General features: G+C 46.1%; 1 protein-coding gene across 5 annotated transcripts in view; it reads left to right on the top strand.

Moving 5' to 3' along the window:
- ARHGEF4 (Rho guanine nucleotide exchange factor 4) overlaps positions 1-13235 on the top strand; it is a 214277-nt gene that overhangs the window by 167271 nt on the left and 33771 nt on the right. The window contains exon 1 of one of the 5 annotated variants that reach the window (XM_088060805.1): positions 11050-11403. The exons of 2 other annotated variants lie outside the window; for them this stretch is intronic. The gene's annotated coding sequence lies outside the window, so the exon portion shown is untranslated. Of the gene's footprint in view, positions 1-11049; positions 12659-13235 lie in introns of those variants that run through there. 2 more of the 5 variants (XM_088060804.1, XM_088060803.1) reach the window with 2 other exon arrangements.

Genomic DNA, 13235 nt, shown 5'->3' with positions numbered 1-13235 from the left:
ACATTTTTAAGGCAGTTGGCAGACCAAGTGTTGCACTGAAGAACAAAACACCCAGCCACTGAGTTTTAGTTCATTTTTTGGATCAAGAGAAAATTATTATGAAATAAAAAAGAAACCTTTCATAAAACTGGAATAATTTATTGGCAAGAACACGAGAGGGATAAAAGAAAGCTGGGAAGGTTGTATAGAGCCCACATAAGAAGATCAGCATGAGAGTGTGTAAGAGCCAAGAAAAATCAATCAAAAAGTAATAATAAGGGTTTGGGATGAGAAAAGAGGCAGGGGAAGTAATTTTCTTGGGGCATCTGCTTGACATTCTTTCAAATGCTTTCTGGATGCTCAGGAAAAGAGATTTTTGTATTTAGATTGTATTTGGTAGACTTTGCTTTGTGTTCACTCCAGATAGAGACCCCATCCTTGTATTTTATTGCATCCAGGGTCTCATTGGGTGAAAATGCAGTAAGAGAAAAATCTGTACTGCAAACACATTGTGATTCTGTCCTTCCAGTTCTCTGTGAATGTTATGCATAGGACAGATTCAGCTTCAAGCTTCATTAAATGTGTTACATGCAGCCTGAAGTGGAGAACACGAGGGATTAGGCATATAAAAACCTGCCTGCCTGGCTCTGGAGTGACCATGGTGATGATAAGCTGTCTAGTTTTCCCCACTAAGTAATTGGCCTGGGTGAGGAAGCTTAGACCGCTTTGCTTGGTAATATCTGAGGTGTCCTGAGGGTTTGTTGTGTCCTGCTGTGGGAAGGGCCCATGTGGCTCCATGCTTTGCAGGAAATGCAATTGCAGTTCAACACAGCTGTTGCAGCCCTCCATGAACAGCACCGTGCCCATCTTGTGAAAGCAAAGCTCCAAGTGCTCAGAAAATAACAGCAACACTCCCAATTTTTGCTTATCTCATACAGCTCTATGCCTGATAAGTTTGGAATTTGGTATGTGAAGTCTTGTTCCTGAGGAAAGGCACAACTCATTGGCTTCAGCAGGCCAGGATTTTATCCACGACACGTAACCACTGCTGCCTTGTGTTTTAAAGTGACAATGTCATCGTGTCTTACAGATGTTTGAGCTACCCCGTGGTTGTTGACGAGATGCAGTTAAGCTAATTGGTTCCAACATACATGTTTCTGATTTAACAAAGGCATTAATCCAGAAGAATGTTCAAAGTGGCACAAACAATGCATCTGCCATGTACCCAGGGCAACAGACACTGGAGCAGTACTCTCTCCATCTTACTGAGTCTCTAAAACATTATTCTGGTGCTAAGCTCTTTGACCCAGTGCTTCTCCCAGACCTGTCAATTTTATACAGGAGAGATTTATGAGCTGTTGGGGTTTTTTAAAGGAAAAAATCAAAACCAAACAGCAAAACCAAATCAAACCCCCAAACTCATAAAATGTTAATGCAGATGAAATCTCAACAACTGATTTTGTTAAACAGGAATAATATCCTTCATAGCCTTTTTCACTTCATTTATCTTCATTCTAATTAACAGAAATCTCTTGTGTACTATACGAGGGCAAATTTCACAAGACAGAAACCTTTTTAAATAGTGCCACAAAATATTGCCATTCCTTTTCTTTAAAAGAGTACAGAATAGATTGCAAAATCTGTAGTCACAACGGATTTCCAGACTGAAAACAGAACTACTGATGATATGGAAGCAATACAGAACATTCTTGTGTAATCTGGAAGAAGAGATTTATTACCACTTTTGATTCTTAATGTGAGTATATTGCTAAAGCAAACAGAAACCAGTTAACAAACACCTGCCAGAACCCACTGAGTTGGGGTTTTTTTTTCCCCTTCTGGAGGGCCTGATGCTTGCTTTTGTGTCCCACATATTCCTGCAGCCAAGGCTGACAACTGTGCTCCAGAAGCAGCAGATATGATTTATTTGCAGAATATGGTATAAAGCTCAGTGCTGTCAAGGACAAGAAATAATGTTCCCCTGTGGACATAAATCTTCACTGCATCCTGATTTTGGTCCCAGGTGCTTGCGTAACTTTGCTTAAATGTGAGTGTTCAGAGTACAGAGTCAGAGTTGTGACTTCTTTTACTGCCTGGTGGATTTAGTTTTTAGGGTTTTCTGGTCTGCAGACTTTTAAGGCTGTTTCAGAGGGGTTTTTGCAGTGGATTTAAAGCAAATTGGTATATTTGAATGCTCTATGGCAATTATGTCTCATCAGACATCAGGATCAGTAGCTAAGTGGTCCCAGGGGTTTCCAGAGCTGTATTTCTGCCTTCTACCATGGGCAGCTGGGGCTGCTCTGTGCCATTTTCCCACGTCCTCCTTAGCACTGGGACTTGGGCATGCCCTGAGCAAGGGATCCTCCCTCAGCAGGCTGAAGATGCAGAGGATGTGATGGAAGCTGGTAGCTCACTCAGCACTGAGGAAAGGCTGTCTTGTGAGGGAATGTCGGGGTTTTTTGGAAAGGTGGGAGAAATGGGATCTGCTTTCACACCTGCAGTCATGAAGTGAGTCCTTATCCATCCAAATGTTTGTTCTCAACCGTGGGAGATGAGGGCATCTAGCTCCCTTACCATGGGTCTGCAGCATGCACTCCACCAGTTCAATCCACACACAAGTATTTCTATAAAATACGTTTTCTTTTGCTGGGCCATGCTTTCTCTAAACACCCCAATTTATCTGATACTCATTAGGAACAAATAAAAAACATTCAGACTTGTGTTTTGGGGTAAGAATAATGGGGGGCTGTTAGAGTTCTAACTCCCAAATCAAATCTAACTCCCAAATCTGTGGTGTGACAGTGCTACAGGTGCATTAGGGGATGAGTGGGTTATGGGCATGGTTTCTCAGAGAATCAAACTCCTCCTTCCAGGAGCCAAGCTGGAGCAGCAGAACAGGAGAGGCAGCCTCTGGCTTTCATCTCTTTGTGGGTATGGGTGTGCCCCCACATGCACACATCGTGTTTGAGGAGGGGGAGGTACTGCCCAAACTTTCATCCCCAGCTGCAAAACAGAGCTAAATATGTCACTCAGAGGAGATAACTGGAGACAGAGTGATGGCTTTGGAGCTCTTACATCAGCCCTGCCAGCTGTCATATTGTAAAGACTAACAGCTTCTGTTAACGCTTGTTAATGATCTCTTGTGAGTATAGGGGACTCAATAAAATGTCTGTTTTTATCGGCATTAAATATGTTCCCAGTTACTTGCATGTGAAGCGGGGCTTGGCTCCACAAATAGTATTCCCTTTGGAGAAAAAATGATCCAAGAATGTTTTAACTCCTAAAGCTACTTGTGCCAAATCACCTCAAAGACTGCCTGTATTTTATCCAGCTTGTCCATGGGTTCTCACAATTCTGTCTGATGCTCCCCTCTGCTTAAAGACAACATGATGTGTTTACAAGAGGTCTCTTTATCCTGAAGATAAATGTTTTGGCATCCCATTAAAAGGGCTCCTTAACCTGTAGCAGTGGCACTGTCCTGTAGGGGTAAGGGCTGTGTTGCAGAAGGTCTTGGCTTCCTGCCTGCCGCTTTTAGCTTGTGAGGGCCATTTACCACAGCACCACTGAGACCTTCAAATCCTCCTGTGGGGCAAGGCAGGCTCTAACCCCTCCAGGTCCTCGTGTTCTACCTGCTGAGAGCTCTCACCTGCACCTCACCAGGGTCTGTGCAATGAAGCCAGGAAATGTGCAGGTGAAGGGGAATGATTTCACTATCCATGTGTAAAGTGGAAACCTTTCAAACCTGCCCTCTCTCTGATACAGAGAAGGAATTTAGCCTGTCCTCAGGAGCTCCTTGTTTGGCTTTCAGGGATCCTTGTTTGGCTTTCAGGGATCCTTGGTTTGGTATCTAACTCTCCAGTGCTGTTTTATGGAAGAGCATGAGAAGCACTGCAGTATTTGCAGCCCTACAAAGATTTTAGTTCAGAAGTGTAATAAAATGATGTTGCCACTGCTTGAAACAGGAGCCTGATGGTGTGCAAAGTCTGTTTTGAAGAATCTTGCTGTTACAATTTGGTCTGCCAATGGCTTTATTTTAAAAATAGTTTTGGGGATTTCCATGCCCCAGTTTACCAGTTCAAGAAACACCTGGGATGGATAACAGCGCAATAACCAAGTGGATATTGGAGTACAAAGATTTACTGAGAGAAGGGGATAAAGAAGGAATGTGAGAGAGTGGGAATGCTGGGTAGAATTATTGCAGAGGTTATTCCAGGCTTAAAGTGTTTGCATAGAGACAGGGAAGTGAATATCTCTCATTTTATACCATACTTGTGTCTCGGGTTCCTCTCAGCATGGTTTTGATATCAGAACATTTCTTGGATTTGTTCTCCTCTCCAAACCCTGATCTGGAGCAGCTTTTCTCTGCAAAGAATTTTCCTAATTCTCTGAAGACAATTGATCCCAGTGGTGGAAAAATAAAATCCCTCCTGACTCTTTTGACCCTTCAAATAGCACTGTTAATCCCTCAAGAGATCTTCCCCATCAAGTAGGGGGGCCAAGACCCCTTGTCCTACACTTGATAAGTTGGGGGCTGAGTTAGCAAGAAGTTTGGCCATGGTTTGATGGTGTGAAGGCACTGGCATATTCCTTGCAGTTTTATATTCCCACTCTTGTGAAAGCAGAAAGATCAACAGCGATAACCAAGCTGCTCAAGTGGAACCCTGCTCCTCCTGAGGCTCGTGGGAAGGCTCCCCCTCCCTCTGGGGCACTTGGGGCCAGCCCTCCTCGGTGCCCTGGGAGTGCTACTCTTCAGTCAGGTCACTCAGCCTCTCCTTGCAGCAAAATGAGGAAATGTTCCTGTGCTGACCCCGTTGCTCCCACCGGGAACACTCCACGGGCAGGGAACAGAGCAGCCTTTGTCCCCAGCAGTGGGGCTGCCCCGCACACCTTCTGTGCCACAGCCCTGTCAGGCTGTCCTGGAGGCCACAGGGGACATCGAGTTCAGCTTCTTCCTTCAAGTTTTGGATTACAGGCAGCAGTGACCTAGAAAGGTGGTGTGGGGGGGTTTTTCAGTTCTTCTAGCTGATGTTATCTGTGATCTTTAGAGAAGATCCTGTTTCTGGCTGTTCCACTGACTCGCTGCTGGCAAGTCTTCATGTCAACAGGTTTTATGAAATGAAAGCAGGGTGTGTGAGTTATCCAGTACAGACTGAATGTCCTGGTTTTTTCACATTCCTCTGTCCCTAATAGTTGCTTTGCCAGTAAAGGAGAGGGGCACCTTGTTCATTTACTGCTGGGGCTTGATAACCCATATTCACCTTCCCGATTATCTTAACAACCACTTACCAAGTTTGCTTTTGAGCTGTATCTTTTATCTCTGTTCCAGCCCACATAGAGCCCAAATGACCATTCCTTGTTATTCTGTGTTTTCTGTGGCTGTCAAATTTTCAGCTCAAAACAGGATACCACAAAACCAAAAAGCATTCAAATAATGTCAACCTCCGCTTTCAATCACTACTGATGTCATTGCCAGCACGTCTGTTCCTCAGCCCTGTTACAAGAGTGGTCATTTTCTATTCTGACCCTTTGTAGATATTGCATTCAGGCTCTCAATCTTGCTGGTGTCCAAGATGCAGCATTCCCTGTCTTTCCATCTGTCTTACTACAAACCCCATTCAGCCTGTGTTTATTTCAGAGCATTATTATTACAATATCCTTTGTTCTGCCTGTGTCCAATTTATGAATTAATGAAAATATCCACCTTCCTAGGCCACAGCCTGTATTTGCTTATCCCTGCTTGTTCCTTGCTCTGCCACACCTACCCTAACATGCTTCGTTTGTTTCCCAGGCCATTGCTGTCTGTATCCCTCTCCTGCCACCCCAAAATCCCAAAGGCATGCCTAGCTCTAGCCCAGCACACCCTGGAGCTCTCCTCAGCTCCCAGGGTGTGTGGGATGTGTTGTGTCAGAAGTTCCTTTGGCATTGGAGTTCCAGGACATGATGGTAATTCCCAGGTGCTTCAAACATGCTACCAGTTGCTGTTTCTACTCTTGAAAAGAAAACTTGCTTTAGGAGAATTTGGAAGGTTTTCTAGATTTAGTAGCGTCTGAAAGCAAAAGACTGGTTGCTATGCAGATTGTCTCTTTTTCTTTTCTTTTCTTTTTTTTTTTTAATTAATTGTAGTCAGGGGTTGCCAGTCTGAACTGCTGCTTTCCTTGCAGTCTCCCAGCGGGGCCATGCCTTAATCTATGCGCTCCGTAAGGAAATGGTCAGGCCCATTTTCTTTCCATTGAGAGTTACCTCGTGAGTCTCAGTACTGGAGCACAAGAACAGCTTGTAAAGTTTTGGCAGCACTGCATGAATAATCTGCCCAGGGAAGTACTGGCTGTAAAAGCTGAGTGGGCTTAAACCATGCGGTATGAGCTAGAGAAAGATGCAGTGGGAGTAACTGTGCTCTAGTAACACAGTGTCACACACTGTAAAAATTGAAAGCAAACTCTGACAGACTGTTTTCCGTTTTAGAAGTACATGATCATATGCAGCTGAAGAAGCTGTACTTGTTCTGATGTTTTCTGGCCGTGGCTCAACAGGAATGCTGTCCTTTTGGGAGGTGTTATCTGCAGTTACTGAGTGTTAAGTCAGTGCATAGCAGGGTTGGTAGCTGCTTAGTTTGAATGCTGGGAAAAGTGTAATTGTGGGATAGTTGGAAGTTAAAGAAACTTGGTTTCCATGGAATGATTTGCAAGTACAAATGCTTGCCCCTTTCACAATTTCATTGTCAGCCTTTTCAGCTGCTGAGCTGTCATCCACTGAACATCCACTCAGCCTGGATTCTTTTTTAAAAGATGCATTTGAAATGGTTCATCACACCAGTGCTATAGATAGAAGTATTTTTATCACCTAATTAAAAAAAATAAAAGTCAACAGAAGCTTCTTCCCTAAGAAGTTCTTCAACAGCTCTGTATAATGGAAAGGTCAGTAATAATTAGGTGATTTTTATGTCAAAGAGAAGTGGAAGAGGGAGAAACATCCAGTTGTGTGGACCCAGGTGAATCTGGCTGTTGCAACATTAAATATGTCTGGATGTGCTGAATGTGTTCTCTCCCTCTGCACTTGTTTATGCCCAGCATTCCAACAGCCAGCGATGCCAACCAGAGGGACAGGGGAGTTCATATTTTTGTCTGTGGCTTCATTGGTGCAACAACAGAGGGGAAAGCTGCCTCAGAAGGTATTCCTCTTTAGGAATAGCTTAGGGAAGCTTGTAAAGGAGTTCACATTTGCATGCTCCAGGCTGTGTTTGCACGCACAGAGCCAGCAAACCCTGCAGCTGCCTGCCTGCTGTGTCCATGAGCTCTGCCCTGAGCTGGCAGCTGGGGCAGGAGGTGTCTGTGTGTCAGCTGGGCCCAGTCCAGGCTCAGTTCTAGCACTTCTGGCTTTGTTAATATTTACATAATATACCTTTCACCTTGTTGGAGGGAGAGTGTTGATAAATGACCCAGTAAGAGCTCTTTTTCTGTCTAGGGATATTTAGAGCATGGTTTATTTGTCCCTACAATACCAATGTATCCTTGCCTTTAAGAGGAGTTGAATTTCTTGTTGAGTTTCTTGCACTTGTAGCAAGCACGTTCCTATTTGTGACAAGGCAAGAATAGGAAGTCCTGGAAATGTGCTCCAGCATGGTGTGTAGTGTTCTACTTGGAGCTTTACTTTCCCAGCCTGCTCACCAGGAGAGAGGAGAAAGGTGGGGCTGGTCCCCCATACGAGCACTCTTGGTGGCCTTGCTGTGGGACACAAGCTCTTTGCTTTCCCAGCTTGATGGATCCTGCTTCACTGCTTGTGTCCTCAGTTATTTATCTGCTTGTTCTACTGGTACACCTGTGCTGCTTATTACAGTTCACATTTATGTGTGTGTGCCTTTCAGTTCCCAGTTCAGCTGTTACAATATGGAAACACCTTTTTCACTGGTAAACAATGGGTTTGTCTATACTTCTGGCCACCTAAAAATGACACCTAAAGCAGTCCTCAAAAGCTTAGGCCTCATGTGCTGCATGGTGATAAGTAAAGACTGGGCAATATTTAGTATCATTTTGATGAAAAATGTAGGCATGTCTTTATTCTCTATTTTATCTAATATTAGATATTATATTAATTAATCTAATAGTAATATTAATATTAGACTTGGGGGTTCTTGAATAACTCATTCCCCCTTGGTCACTGAGCAGCTTCTGGGACTGCAGCAGGGCTTTGTGTGTGTCCAGGCCTTTGAGGCTTTGCTGTGCTCACTGCTTGCTCTGTTTGAGTGGCAGCATTATTCCCATGGTGCAGTCCTGGCTGAGGATGGTTCTTAGAGGAAGTGTTGAAAGGAAATTATTACAATTGCAAATTAGATTCCAGTGGAGATTGTGCAACAATTATTTGAAATATGCTCCCTCAGTGATAGTTATACAAAGTGAGCCCCACTGTATTACAAGCCATGAGGTAAAACTTGCAGTTATTTCATCTCTTGCTGATGCCACCTACCACAGAAGCATGTCTGATCAGCGAGGAATAAGAATGAGGCTTTATTTCCATGATGGAAAAATGCCACATGATGTTTAGCAGAGAGCCCCCTCAGTGCAAACACTTGGAGTTACCATGGAAGTGACTCCTCCATGCAGCATCTCTGCCACAGACCTTGTGAGAGGGGATTCACTGTGTGGGGGTTGAAACAAAAGCCAGGTCACAGCTAGAGTCACTCTGCAGCTTTTGTCCTTGTCCAGATCAGTTTCTCTTCACTGAGGGGTCACAAGGGTGAATGCCACTTAACATCAATTGTGCAATGCTCCAAGATGTATATGAGGAAAATGTTATTTGTGCCCAGGCAATGTAGTGCAGGGGGGCACTTGGGTCTGCACATCAGAAGAGCAAAGGAACAGAGCTGGGGCTTGGGGTGTTTCTTAGACACCACAGAGTTATATGAAAATGTACCTTTCACTACAATTTTGTGCCTTTTTTTCCCCCCTGCAATTTCTTTGTGGCATCAGTTTCCCCTGGACTTCTTTTTCCAGGGGAGCTCAGAGCAGCATCCAAGAAGTGAACTGCTTTCCTCTTTCAGATGTCCTCAAATTTTCTGTGGTTTTACCTTCAAATCTTTTAGCATGTTCATAAGTGGCAAAAATTTCAGGAAACTGGGGGAGAATTATATAATGGATTTTAGAAACTACCCCATATCCTGCAGTACCAACAGTGTAGCTCTGCTGGCCTTGTTGAATCACTGGAGTTTATCCATTTCTTTTCAGTCTAACTACGTGCTTGGAGAAGATAGTAGCTGCTGTGCAGGTTTCAGAGAAGTGGGTGTGATCATGCTTTCCATTCACCATAATTAGCTTCTCCTGAAGATCTACATCCCACCCAAATCTTGCTTGGTGGCTTATATCCAAACTCAGGCATAAAAAGCCTTCAGAGCCAGACAAGATTTGCAGAATGCCCAGGAGCTGAACAATGCAATGATGCGAGTCAGCTGTGGACTTGAAGAACTTTCAGTAAATTGAAGTCTGCAAGCCTTGAAGTGTTCTGCTGTGGTGCAAATGGCAGGGAGAAATAGTTTTTTAAAGCCATTAAGTCATTGCAGGCCAAAAGCTCAAACACTGGTGAGCTTGGGCAGCCTGTAGATCCCAGCAGTTTGCTCTGTTTGTGAGGTTTTTCCTACAGGTCTTGAAGCTGCATTGAGAGCACAAGACCTCATCCTATGCATCGTTCTCCTTGTTGTATATTTAGGCTACAGACAAGGAGATTTGCAGGATCTTTATATTAATAAATGAGAAACTGAAATAATTCTTGATTTGATTTTATTATGACTAAGAAAGACAGCTATCTTAAACACTGCAGAAGCACAAGGAGACAATGGAAGTTTTGACTGGCCTTTCTGTATAGCCCCTGCTGAGGCTGGCACAACTTAAACCTTTCCCCATTTAAAATCCATTTCCCCATTTAAATATCTTACCAGGATACATACAGCAGCTGTACAGATCCCCAAGAAACATTATGGGCAATGATGTGCTAACACCTGAAAAAAACCCCAGCTTTTTTGTTAGTTTGTTTCTCAGTTGTGAGAGAAGCTGAAAATGTTCCATTTGTACCCACATGGTGTGGCTGCTCCCACATGGCCCTTCCTTGAGATGGAGGCTGCCAGAGGTGTTTTGTTTAGGGGGGGAACCTCGTGTTCTGCTTTCTGCTCCTAGGAATGAGTGTGCCCGTGTTGGAAACTTCTGTGTAAAGTGCAGAGTCATCCTCTTGGATAACTCCATCCTCCATCTGCAGCTCCACACACAGCTCCAGCCTTACCTAGCCCTAAATCCAAGGTCTGGATTGAGGCAATTTCAGGATTGCTGGATTTGTATCCCTCGGTTTCATGACGGGGAATGTGTGGCATAAGTGAGAACTGGAAGATGTGAAGTGTCAATGAAGGATGATTTGAATACTGAGTCCTCCTCCTCCTCTCCTGGGAAGCGATTGCTGCTGGCTGTTGAGTAAGAGGTGGGCTCTGCTTTTCTGGCTAAAGGAAACACAAGGGCTGCAGTGGAAGAGCCTGTGCTGGGTGCTCTCCAAGATCTATCCCTAATCCTTCCAAGGAGGAGTCCCCTCTGTTCCTCACCCAGCACGGGTGGGAGATAGCTCAGCTGGGGAATCCGTGAGTGTAGCTGAGGCAGCTTGGTGCTCGGTGAACTTTGCAGTCCAGCAGCAAAAGTTCAGTTCATAAAAGCATGTTTAGGGCTCTGCAGAGCTGAATAAAGGTTTTTTGATTGCAGAGGTTTGGAGATTTGCAGTGACTCAGACCCACGGAGGCGTTGGCAGAGGGAGCCAAGTCCTTTAGACTTTCTGGCTCCGGGATGCTGCCAGGAAGCGAAGTGCAGAATCCAACAGAAGCTGTTTCTCGTGGGCTCCGGGGGGAGCCAGGGCTGCGCCTCCCGTGCCCCTGCGAACACCCCGCACCTGTTGCACCTCAGGTGTGCGGGCAGCCGCCCGTGCGCCCTCACCTGTGCAGGGCCGGCCCCGCCCGAGCAGGGGATTTGCCTTCTGTCAGGACTCGCCTCTATTGCTGGCACACTGGGCGTGCGGGTGGAAGGATTTAGAAAAGCGGCCGCCTAATCCTGCGCTGCCCGTCCGTAAGCGGCTCCCGCGCACCCCTGCTCGCGTTGCTAAGGCCCGGTGTATCCTGGAGACGGAGCGCAGCAAATCGCGGCGCCGCTCTCTGGGAAGCGACATCGCAGCCGGATTGCAGAGCTCCGCCACAAGGAACCCCATGTCCTCCTCCTGCCGGAGCGATGGCGACGGCTCCTCGGGCACAGAAGACGTGGAGCCCCGGGGATCTGCTGCCCGGCTCGCCCTGAGCTGAGGGGGCGTTGGGCACAAGTGCTGTGGCTGTGCCGAGCCGTTTAGACTTCGGCTTTTGAGAGCTGCAAACAGCTTTTGTTCCCGGCCCTCTGCCCCATCCTGCCCTGGCAGGTACTTAAGCTTTTTTTATTCCCTTTTTATTTTTTTTTTTAATTTTTTTTTTTTCCTGCGGGGGCTGAAGCCATGGCAAAGGTCCCCGACAGAAGCAGGCACAAATGGAGTGTGCTTCACACTTTCCTCCGCTGCAACATGAACCCGGAGACCCAGCGGGTTGTGGTCTTCGTCATCCTGCTCTTCCTCATCATCGTCAACGTGGTGCTGATGTTTCTTTTGGCATTTCACTGAAGGAGGACTGCCGGTAGTGGCGTGGTGCATGGGGGTTTCCAGGACTGGGCAACAAATCAGCAGGTCAGCTTGTCGTTGTCTGCCTCTGGTCTGCTTGTCTGCTGTTACGGTGACTGTGTGTCTCAGAGTATTCCTCCCGTGTTTTTAATCATCAGCTCCTTCCCCACCCTGCTCCCCTCACTCTCCTCCTGTCATCACTCGTGCCTTGCGCTTGGATCCCAGGTAAACAAGAGAAAGGGAGAGAGGTAACGGAGCTAACCTGCTTAATCGTAGCCGCTCTCCGTGGCACTAATCAGCCTTGATTCCTAGCCATGACGATTCCGTGCCTGCACGTAGCACTTCTCAGCCCTGGAGAAGCCCGAAGTGCTGCGGCTTTGTTTGCAGAGGGACAGTCATCCTGTAAGGAGCCCTTCCACAAGGACCAGCTCCATGTAAACACCTGCTGTAAAAGCTGAAGCCTGTAACGCCTCCGCTGCTCTGTCACTGTGAGCGCTGTGCTGTGCCATGAGCAATGCCCAATTAGCCAAAGAGATTGATTAATAGAGTCCATCAGGAATTCAGGCTGAATAAACGCTGCAGCAATGTGGAAGGAGCGTTTTGTTGGCTTTAATCCCATTTCCTTTATGATACCTCAGTGCTTATCAGCTCTCTGTATCAAGATGGCTGGCAGGGGCACAGGACTGCAGGCCCCTGGCTCCTGACGGGCCGGGACAGCCGTGCCCAGCGGGGCAGCGGCTCCAGGAGCGCTCCTGGGGAAGGGTGGCAGGGAAGGGCCTGCCCCATCCTGGCCTGCTCACCGCCGTGATGTTACCAGCAGCCCTGCACATCACAGCACTTCCACACTTGGCATTGGCACCCCAATGGAGCAACCCTTACTCGATGGCACTGAAGGAGACCGGTCCCTGGAGGAACACAGACTGGGAAGGAAGCCACCGTGCACTGTTCTTAATGACACTGCTTGCTTTTGTGCAGAAGATGCAAGCCCTTAAAATTCAGCAGGATCCTTCATTTTGTGTATTAGGTAATCTGCAATTTAAGTACAGCTTTCACAAGGGCAGTGTGTTTGCTGGCACTAATGGTTGAGGCTACTGCAGTTCTTTCAGACCTGAATATTTATGGCTCCTGGAGTCTGATCTGGTGTTGAGAAAGGCTGGATAGTGGTGTTGTCTCTGTCATCATGAGTGATGTATTCTGTATCAGTTATTTATGTGATTGTGTAATACAATTAGTGTCGTATAAAACCACGTCACTTTAGCACACAAAGAATGGGATTTGTACCCGTGGAGCTCTTTTCTGTTACACCTGAGGTGCAGAACATCTTTTCCCTGAGAGAGGACTCTCTCTTGCAGTTCTGGGTGTGGGTCAGCAGCAGGCCCCCACTCCCTTCAGTTCTCTGGGAATCTCTTGTGCAGATGAACAATTTTGAATTATTAAAAATTTCAAACTAGGCTATAAATTCTATTATCTAGCAATTGTGATGAACAGGCACCAAAACCATCCAGTCTATGTTGTTTTCTGAAGTTACTATTAAAAAAAAGCTAACCACAGCTCACAACTTGGCTTTCGATCTGTTTCCCCTTGCCTCTAAACTTTACCTG

The sequence above is a fragment of the Pseudopodoces humilis genome, chromosome 11 (genome assembly GCF_049639895.1).
Source record: "Pseudopodoces humilis isolate 2021_Gansu_Grassland_sample_001 chromosome 11, ASM4963989v1, whole genome shotgun sequence".
Taxonomy (NCBI): Eukaryota; Metazoa; Chordata; class Aves; order Passeriformes; family Paridae; genus Pseudopodoces; species Pseudopodoces humilis.
Note: the sequence above shows the minus strand (reverse complement) of the source record. Positions and strands in the feature narration are given on the sequence as shown.